Consider the following 10910-nt stretch of genomic DNA (forward strand, 5'->3'; position numbering starts at 1 on the left):
AAGACTCCGTTCTCCGGAGCGAGCAACTGACTTATTGGAAATAATACATACTGATGTATGCGGTCCGATGAGTGTTAAGGCTGACGGCAAATATCATTATTTTCTGAACTTCACAGATGATTTGAGCAGATATGGGTATATCTACTTAATGAAACACAAGTCTGAAATATTTGAAAAGTTCAAAGAATTTCAAAGTGAAGTGGAGAATCATCGTAACAAGAAAATAAAAGTTTCTACGATATGATCACAGAGGTAAAATATTTGAGTTACGAGTTTGGCCTTCAGTTAAAACAATGTGAAATAGTTTTACTACTCACGCCACCTGGAACACCACAGCATAATGGTGTGTCCAAACATTATAACTGTACTTTATTAGATATGGTGCGATCTATGATGTCTCTTTTCGATCTACCACTATCGTTTTGGGGTTATGCATTAAGACAGCTGCATTCACGTTTAAAAGGGCACCATCTAAGTCCGTTGAGACGACACAATTTGAACTGTGGTTTGGTAAGAAACCAAAGTTGTCGTTTCTTAAAGTTTGGGATTGTGATGCTTATATGAAAAAGTTTCATCCTGATAAGCTCAAACCCAAATTGGAGAAATATGTCTTCATAGGATACCCAAAGGAGACTGTTGGGTACACCTTCTATCACAAATCCGAAGGCAAGACTTTTGTTGCTAAATTCGGAGTTTTTCTAGAGAAGGAGTTTCTCTCGAAAGAAGTGAGTGGGAGGAAAGTAGAACTTGATGGGGTAACTGTACCTGCTCCCTTACTGGAAAGTAGTACATCACAGAAAACTGTTCCAGTGACACCTACACCAATCAGTGAGGAAGCTAATGATGATGATCATGTAACTTCAGATCAAGTTACTACCAAATCTCGTAGGTAAACCAGAGTGAGATCCGCACCAGAGTGGTACGGAAATCCTGTTCTGGAAGTCATGTTACTAGACCATGACGAACTTGCGAACTATGAGGAAGCAATGATGAGCCCAGATTCCGCAAAATGGCTTAAGGCCATAAAATCTGAGATATGATCCATGTATGAGAACAAAGTATGGACTTTGATGGATTTGCCCGATGATCGGCAAGCCATAGAAAATAAATGGATCTTCAAGGGGAAGACGGACATTGATAGTAGTGTTACTATCTACAAAGCTAGAATTGTCGCAAAAGGTTTTCGACAAGTTCAAGGTGTTGACTACGATGAGAGTTTCTCACTCGTATCTATGCTTAAGTCTGTCCGAATCATGTTAGCAATTGCCGCATTTTATGAAATCCGGCAAATGGATAAACAAAACTGCATTCCTTAATGGATTTATTAAAGAAGAGTTGTATATGATACAACCAGAAGGTTTTGTCAATCCTAAAGGTGCTAACAAAATATGCAAGCTCCAGCGATCCATCTATGGACTGGTGCAAGCATCTCGGAGTTGGAATATACGCTTTGATAAGTTGATCAAAGCATATAGTTTTATACAGACTTGCGGTGAAGCCTGTATTTACGAGAAAGTGAGTGGGAGCACTACAGCATTTCTGATAAGTATATGTGAATGACATATTGTTGATTGGAAATAATGTAGAATTATTCTGTAAAGCATAAAAGGACTATTTGAAAGGAGTTTTTCAAAGAAAGACTTCGGTGAAGCTGCTTACATATTGAGCTTCAAGATCTATAGAGATAGATCAAGACGCTTGATAAGTTTTTTCAATGAGTACATACCTTGACAAGATTTTGAAGTAGTTCAAAATGGAACAGTCAAAGAAAGAGTTCTTGCCTGTGTTGCAAGGTGTGAAATTGAGTAAGACTCAAAGCCCGACCACGACAGAAGATAGAAATAGAATGAAAGTCATTCCCTATGCCTCAGCCATAGGTTCTATAAAGTATGCCATGCTGTGTACCAGATCTATTGTATACCCTACACTGTGTTAAGCAAGGGAGTACAATAGTGATCTAAGAGTAGATCACTGGACAACAGTCAAAATTATCCTTAGTGGAATAAGGAAATATTTCTCAATTATGGAGGTGACAAAAAGGTTCATCGTAAAAGGTTACGTCGATGCAAGTTTTGACACAGATCTGGATGACTCTAAGTCTCAATCTAGATACATATTGAAAGTGGGAGCAATTAGCTAGAGTAGCTCCGTGCAGAGCATTGTTGACATAAATATTTGCAAAATACTTACGGATCTAAATGTGATAGACCCGTTGACTAAATTTCTCTCACAAGCAAAACATGATCACCCTTTGGGTGTTAATCACATAGCGATGTGAACTAGATTATTGAATCTAGTAAACCCTTTGGGTGTTAGTCACATGAAGATGTGAACCAATCACATAAAGATGTGAACTATTGGTATTAATTACATAGCGATGTGAACTAGATTATTGACTCTAGTGCAAGTGGGAGACTGAAGGAAATATGCCCTAGAGGCAATAATAAAGTTATTATTTATTTCCTTATTTCATGATAAATGTTTATTATTCATGCTAGAATTATATTAACCGGAAACATAATACATGTGTGAATACATAGACAAACAGAGTGTCACTAGTATGCCTCTACTTGACTAGCTCGTTAATCAAAGATGGTTATGTTTCCTAACCATAGACAAAGAGTTGTTATTTGATTAACAAGGTCACATCATTAGTTGAATGATTTGATTGACATGACCCATTCCATTATCTTAGCACCCGATCGTTTAGTATGTTGCTATTGCTTTCTTCATGACTTATACATGTTCCTATGACTATGAGATTATGCAACTCCCGTTTGCCGGAGGAACACTTTGGGTGCTACCAAACGTCACAACGTAACTGGGTGATTATAAAGGAGCATTACAGGTGTCTCCAAAGGTAGATGTTGGGTTGGCGTATTTCGAGATTAGGATTTGTCACTCCGATTGTCGGAGAGGTATCTCTGGGCCCTCTCGGTAATGCACATCACATAAGCCTTGCAAGCATTGCAACTAATGAGTTAGTTGCGAGATGATGTATTACGGAATGAGTAAAGAGACTTGCCGGTAACGAGATTGAACTAGGTATTGGATACCGATGATCGAATCTCGGACAAGTAACATACCGATGACAAAGGGAACAATGTATGTTGTTATGCGGTCTGACCGATAAAGATCTTCGTAGAATATGTAGGAGCCAATATGGGCATCCAGGTCCCGCTATTGGTTATTGACCGGAGACGCGTCTCAGTCATGTCTACATTGTTCTCGAACCCGTAGGGTCCGCACGCTTAAGGTTACGATGACAGTTATATTATGAGTTTATGCATTTTGATGTACCGAAGGTTATTCGGAGTCCCGGATGAGATCACGGACATGACGTGGAGTCTCGAAATGGTCGAGACATAAATATTGATATATTGGAAGCCTATGTTTGGATATCGGAAGTGTTCCGGGTGAAATCGGGATTTTACCGGAGTACCGAGAAGGTTACCGGAACCCCCCGGGAGCTAAATGGGCCATGATGGACCTTAGTGGAAAAGAGAAGAGGCAGCCCTACATGGGCTGCGCGCCTCCCCCTTCCCCTAGTCCTATTAGGACTAGGAGAGGTGGCCGGCCCCCTCTCTCTCTTTTCCCCCTCCGCGAATCCTATTCCAACTAGACTCTCCTGGCACGCCACACCTTGGCCGGCCAGCCTCCCCCCTCTAGTCCTTTATATACTGAGGCAGAGGCACCCTAGAACACACAAGTTGATCCACGTGATCTATTCCTTACCCGTGTGCGGCGCCCCCAGCCACCATAGTCCTCGATAATACTGTAGCGGAGTTTAGGCGAAGCCCTGCTGCTGTAGTACATCAAGATCGTCACCACGCCGTCGTGCTGACGGAACTCTTCTCCGACACTTTGCTGGATCGGAGTCCGGGGATCATCATCGAGCTGAACGTGTGCTCGAACTCGGAGGTGCCGTAGTTTCGGTGCTTGATCGGTTGGATCGTGAAGACGTATGACTACTTCCTCTACGTTGTGTCAACGCTTCCGCAGTTGGTCTGCGTGGGTACGTAGACAACACTCTCCCCTCTCGTTGCTATGCATCACATGATCTTGCGTGTGCGTAGGAAATTTTTGAAATTACTACGAAACCCAACAAACCCTTCATCACATTGCAATGTGTTGTGTTGCCTTGAAGTTTCACGGTGCACGACCTCCATGCCGTTTGAAACCGGAGTGGTGGCTCCGAAGTTTCTATTTGTGTTGTATAGATTTCAGCCACTTAGTTGCTTGAAAAGAATAAAACCACACTAGTTGCTTCCGAACATAGGTAATAAATGATAAGATAGCATTTCAAAGAGGAAGTGCATTTACTTTTAACCTTGGGGGTACGAAATCATGATTTGGATGGTGAACTTAAACCCTTTAAACTTAGATATTTAATGAGCCTTTTCCTTTCATCAAGGTGGATTCCTTAGCACCCCTCCAAAGAAAAGAGGTGAATTCCTTAGCAGATAAATGAAAAAAGGTACTCCTTTGTTTATTAGGCCCGCTTATATTTTAGGTCAAATTTTGATCGTAGATCTGATTTAAAAAAATGAAGTGGCATGTCATGAACAAATATATTGTTGGATTCATTTCCAAAAGAAGTTTTTGATGATATTTTTTGGCTACATATAACTCATATTTTATTACGTGCATGTATGATCAAATTTTGGCTTAAGATGTGAGAGGCCTAATAAACCCAAACGGAGGGAGCAAGCAGGTTGTACTAAATGGGTCGACCCATCGCGTGGGGAGCGCTGAGTCTCTAGCAAACGTTTTCATATACTTTTTCTTTATTACTTTTATCTATATTTCTGAAGTGGACTTTTTTATATGAATTTTAAAAAATGTTTGTCACACTAAAAAATATAACGCGGTGTTAAAAAATGTTCATGCAACTTTTAGAAAATATTGATAACATTGAAAAACATTATTCGTGATGTTTAAAAAATGTTCTTGTGTTTAAAAAAATGCACATGACATTTAGAGATAAACTTTATTTTATGTAAAAAAGTTAATGCGGTTATAAAAGGTTAGTACCATTCAAAAAATGCACGTGCCATCTTAAAAATGTGGACACATTTTTAAAATGTGTTTGTGCATTTAATTTTTTTATAGTGTAAAAAATATTCATGTTGTTGCTAAAAAATGTCTTGTATCATTCAAAGAAATGTTCAATGCGTATTTGAAAAATGTTTAGGGCATATCTGAAAAAGTTTAAAAAACATATATTTGGAAAAAAAATCATGTACTAGAAAAAACTTAGACATGCATTAAAGATGTTTCGTATATAAAAAAGTGGACATAAAAAAATATGTTGAAACAATGTCAAACATCTATAAAAAGTGTTTCTGATTTATAAAATGTATGATGTGTATGTAAAAAATTGACATTTTTTAAAACAAAAAAGAAAAAGGTGTTAAGAAAATAAGAAAAGCTAGATACAGAAAAAACCAAAACCCAAAATAAAACCATTGGAAAACGACACAGAAAACGGTTGAAAACCAACACTGAAAACAAAAATATATAAGAACAGTATAGAAAAAGAACAATAAAACACAGAACGGTTTTAAAAGGCCGACCCACGAGCCCCATGCCAAAGGCTAGGCTGTTATTAGGGCATGAACTATGAACGCAGGAGGTAGGTGATACCTATGCATCCACCTAGACAAAAAGCATGAAGCACTCAGTTCAATTTTTCTTCTCCCAACGCAGTGAGCTGAGACCACAAACTTTAGGAACCCCTCCCCTCCCTCTCTCTTTTTTCAAATTATTTCATATCCATTCCTTGGCAAAAGGCAACATACAGAGGAGGGCGTGCTCACCATTGTCAGCACAGGGCTCAATCTCCTCAATTTTGGTTGTTGGACCATAACCTCTCTCCTCGGGAGCCCACCTCCTGCAGAAGAATCACCTCTCTTCACTGTGAGGCATTCACTTTTGCTCCACGCTGACATCCGAGCCTAGCTGGACTATGTAGTAGCACCCTTGGGGCATTACCATTGGCCATGCCCTTAGGGCATGTACAATGGTGGCATATGGATACAGATGCCTCATGACAAAAAGTAATTTGAGGCATATGTGTTAATTTTTTCTCCCCAATGCAAGTTACTACTAGTGAGCCTCATCACAGAATAGAAAGTGACTCTCACTACACATGCAACCCTTTTCTCCACTTCAACTTTTCCAACTTTATGCACCGGACCACACTTTTTCTCTCTAAGCACCCGCCTCCTGAAGAGGATCCCGCTTCCCCATCGGAACCTACTTTTTTTGTTATCCGATCCTACATGGTATGTGAGGCATCACCCTGAGACTATGCATTGGCCATGCCCTTAGGCGAAAAGTAGGTCTACCCTAAAAAAGTGAAAAGTAGCTCTGGTGCCGCGGTCGATCAATCTCGACCCTTATGCGTCATTCCCCACGCACTCACTCTCGGCCGACCCATCGCCCTATACGCCCACGGCCACGTACTGCCGCCGCTGCAGTATAAGAGCATCTACAGCCGGTCTTAGCAAATATGACCCCCTAAACGCCCGCGAGATCGCCCGGTTAGTGACTGGGCATGTCCGTTTGGAGCTCCTATTTTTTCATTTATGCATCCACACTTCTCATTTTCTCCCTTATATGTTCGGTCATTTGCATGTGATTGGTGAAGAGAAGAAAGAGAAAGAAAAGAAAGAATAAACAAAGAGGAAAAATAAGTCCAGGGTGGGACGCATCCTACGTGCCGGACTACCCGGGCGCGTCTGGGCACCCTCATATCCTCCCTATATTTTTCCTTAATATGAGGGTTCGCGGACAGCCCGGACGTATAGGGATGATATGAGGTGTCCTGTTGGGTCACTTTTTTCCTTCTCTCTCCTGTCCGGTCACTGGCCGGGCATGTCCGCGGGCATATGAGAGAGAGTTTGAAGCGTCTGACTATAAATGCTCTAAGACAATATGAATGTGTTTGGTTGCCTGCATTTGTCCCAACCAAGCCTGCGTAGGAGGAATCCGACCCGTTTGGTAGCCCGCATACACTGCTCATCCTGCATCGCACGAAGTTTAAAGCACCTCATAGCCAGGCCCAACAGCTACGCCTGAATCGGTAGTTTCTGGAGAGCCGGGCTCGGCCGAAGTAGGCGCGGGAACGCGGTGCTGAGCTCATGCGACCAGGGAGATGCCGCAAGCTCATGCGCGTCTCTGAAAAATCAATGGGAGGATTTCGGCTCGCCTCCCGCCTCCGGTCACCCTTATTTAGCCCCCTCCTCTCACCGCACAAAGTCCCGCCACCCTTCTCCTCCCTTTGGAGCTTTCCCACCGGCGCGCATCGTCACCGAAGAGCAGGTAAGCGGCGCTTCTTCACCGGCGGACGGTCCACGGTGACGATGGCTCTTGTCCTCAACTTCTCCGACCGTTCCCGCGTCCACCTCGAGCTACAACCATGGCCTATGTGAGTTCAATCACCCTCTTCTCTCTATTCGTTGTATCTAGATTTGAGATCATGTGGTGGTAGGGTTTGATGTGCAAGCATGTGGTAGGGTTGATTCGTGTGGTCCGTGTGTTATGCTTACTGTCAATGCGGTAGATTTGTGATGTTGTGGTAGTTACTGGTGGTGGATTTGTTGCATGGTAGAGTAGTGTGATAGTGATGAACACATTCATAGCTAGTTGTCATGTATGCTCCTCCGTTCATAGACCGTCAGATACTGTGTGTGTTATGCTTACTGTTAATGCATGCTCCTCCTTTCATAGATCGTCCAGTACTGTGTGTGCTATGCTTACTATCAATGTGTGCTCCTCCTTTCATAAATCGTCCGATACTGTGTGTGCTATGCTTATTGTCAATGCATGCTACGATTGTAGGACATGACCACACAGACCCAAGATCTTAGTCAAGCCCTTGTCCTGTCCGATAGCCAGTACAGTGTGTCCTATGTCAAGGACTCCCAACCCCCATCAATGGGCAAATGCCTCATGATTCAAATGTGTTTGAGGTATCACCCGCTGGTTCTCTTTTTGTGCCAGTTGTGCTCGTTGATCCAACTGCTGCTTTTATCGTTGCACTGGTGGCAACCACAAAGGCAAAGAAGGATGGGAAGGGGACAATATGAAGTGGCAGCCGTTCATGCCCATGTTCATGCTGAACAATATGTGTGAGCTCATCTCTAGTGGGGTTAGTACCGACAAGAGCTTCAAGGAGGAGCACTTGAACACAGTTGGGAAGCAAGTGTTCGAGTTTTGTGGCCAGGAGGTGACTGCCACCCAAGTGTACAACCACCTTTGAAAGCGGAGAGCTCGGTGGATCCAAGTGTCCAAGCTCAGAGACCTTAGAAACGCCTCATGGGACCAGAACACTTGCTCGATCGTTCTAGAGGCAGAGCACTACACCGGCCATGTCGCGGTTAGCTCACTGCCCCTTGTTTTCCACACTGACTAGCATTGCCTACTCGCAACTAACAACGCTTGTGCTTATTTCTTAGGACCATCCCAAAGACGTTGAGTTCCTCAACACACCCATCCAAAACTACAACAAAATGCAACACATCTTCTCCTTAGGGATGGCAACCGGCAAGCATGCCATGGGCTCCGGTGAGCCTCTTGGTTCTCGCATGCCAGAGTTCCCAGGTACCCGAAACGTAGAGGCAGTCCTTGATGGCCCTGACAAGCCATTTGAGCATGTCCATTTGCTCGATAGGAAGAGGAAGAGGGCGGCCTGATCGAGGAGGAGATCAGTGTCTTCACCAGCATGACTATGGCCGTGAAGAAGGTGGCAACCGCCATTAGGGAGAGCAAGTCCGCCGACGTCCACCCTGACTTGTACATCACCGTCATGGAGCAAGGTGGCTTCAACGATGAGGCTCTCATGGCAGCTCTGAGCCACCTGCTGGACAACAAGGTCTAGGGTGTTGGGTTTGTTGCCATGGCAGACACCCACATGGTACTTGTTGGGGAACGTGGTATTACAAACAATTTCCTATGATCACGCAAGATCTATCTAGGAGATGCATAGCAACGAGAGGGGAGAGTGTGTCTACGTACCCTCGTAGACCGAAAGCGGAAGCATTGAGTAACACGGTTGATGTAGTCGAACGTCTTCATGATCCAACTGATCAAGTACCGAACGCACGACACCTCCGCGATCTACACACGTTCAACTCGATGACGTCCCTCAAACTCTAGATCCAGCTGAGGCCAAGGGAGAGTTTCATCAGCATGACAACGTGTTAACGGTGATGATGAAGTTACTGACGCAGGGCTTTGCCTAAGCACTACGACAATATGATCGAGGTGGAAATCTATGGAGGGGGCACCGCACACGGCTAAGATCAACTTGTGTCTCTATGGGGTGCCCCCCTCCCCCGTATATAAAGGAGTGGAGGAGGGGGAGGGCCAGCCTCATAGGGCGCGCCCCAAGGGAGGATTCCTACTCCTACTAGAAGTAGGTTCCCCCCTTTCCTAGTCCAACTAGGAGGGGGAAGGAAGGGAAGAGGGAGAGAAGGAAAGGGAGGGCGCCCCCCCCCAAACCCTACCCCAATTTGGATTAGGCCTAGGGGGTGCGCCACACCTGTCCGCCTCCTCCTCTCTTCCTCTATGGCCCACCAAGGCCCATTAACTCCCCGGGGTGTTCCGGTAACCCCCCGGTACTCCGGTAAATGCCCGAACTAATCCGAAACCTTTCCGGTGTCCAAACATAACCTTCCAATATATCAATCTTCATGTCTCAACCATTTCGAGACTCCTCGTCATGTCCGTGATCACATCCGGGACTCCGAACTACCTTCGGTACATCAAAACACATAAACTCATAATATCGATCGTCATTGAACGTTAAGCGTGCGGACCCTATGGGTTCTAGAACTATGTAGACATGACCGAGACTCATCTCTGGTCAATAACCAATAGTGGAACCTGGATGCTCATATTGGTTCCTACATATTCTACAAAGATCTTTATCGGTCAAACTGCATAACTACATACGTTGTTCCTTTTGTCATCGGTATGTTACTTGCCCGAGATTCGATCATCGGTATCATCATACCTAGTTCAATCTTGTTACCAGCAAGTCTCTTTATTCGTTCCATAATGCATCATCCCGCAACTAACTCATTAGTCACATTGCTTGCAAGGCTTATAGTGATGTGCATTACCGAGGGGGCCCGGAGATACCTCTTCGACAATCGGAGTGACAAATCCTAATCTCGATCTATGCCAACTCAACAAACACCATCGGAGAAATCTGTAGAGCATCTTTATAATCACCCAGTTACGTTGTGACGTTTGATAGTACACTAAGTGTTCCTCCGGCATTCGGGAGTTGCATAATCTCATAGTCATAGGAACATGCATGTATAAGTCATGAAGAAATCAATAGCAATAAACTAAATGATCAGAGTGCTAAGCTAACTGATGGGTCTTGTCCATCACATCATTCTCTAATGATATGACCCCGTTCATCAAATGACAACACATGTCCATGGATAGGAAACTTAACCATCTTTGATTAACGAGCTAGTCAAGTAGAGGCATACTAGGGACACTTTGTTTGTCTATGTATTCACACATGTACTAAGTTTCCAGTTAATACAATTCTAGCATGAATAATAAACATTTATCATGATATAAGGAAATATAAATAACAACTTTATTATTGCCTCTAGGGCATATTTCCTTCAGTCTCCCACTTGCACTAGAGTCAATAATCTAGTTCACATCATCATGTGATTTCACACCAATAGTTCACATCTTTATGTGATTAGTTCACATCTTCATGTGACTAATACCCAAAGGGTTTACTAGAGTCAATAATCTAGTTCACACCGCTATGTGATTCACACCCGAAGAGTGATCATGTATTGCTTGTGAGAAAATTTTAGTCTACGGGTCTGCAACATTCAGATCCGTATGTATTTTGTAAATTTCTATGTCTA

Source organism: Triticum dicoccoides, chromosome 5A, assembly GCF_002162155.2.
Source record: "Triticum dicoccoides isolate Atlit2015 ecotype Zavitan chromosome 5A, WEW_v2.0, whole genome shotgun sequence".
Classification (NCBI taxonomy): domain Eukaryota; kingdom Viridiplantae; phylum Streptophyta; class Magnoliopsida; order Poales; family Poaceae; genus Triticum; species Triticum dicoccoides.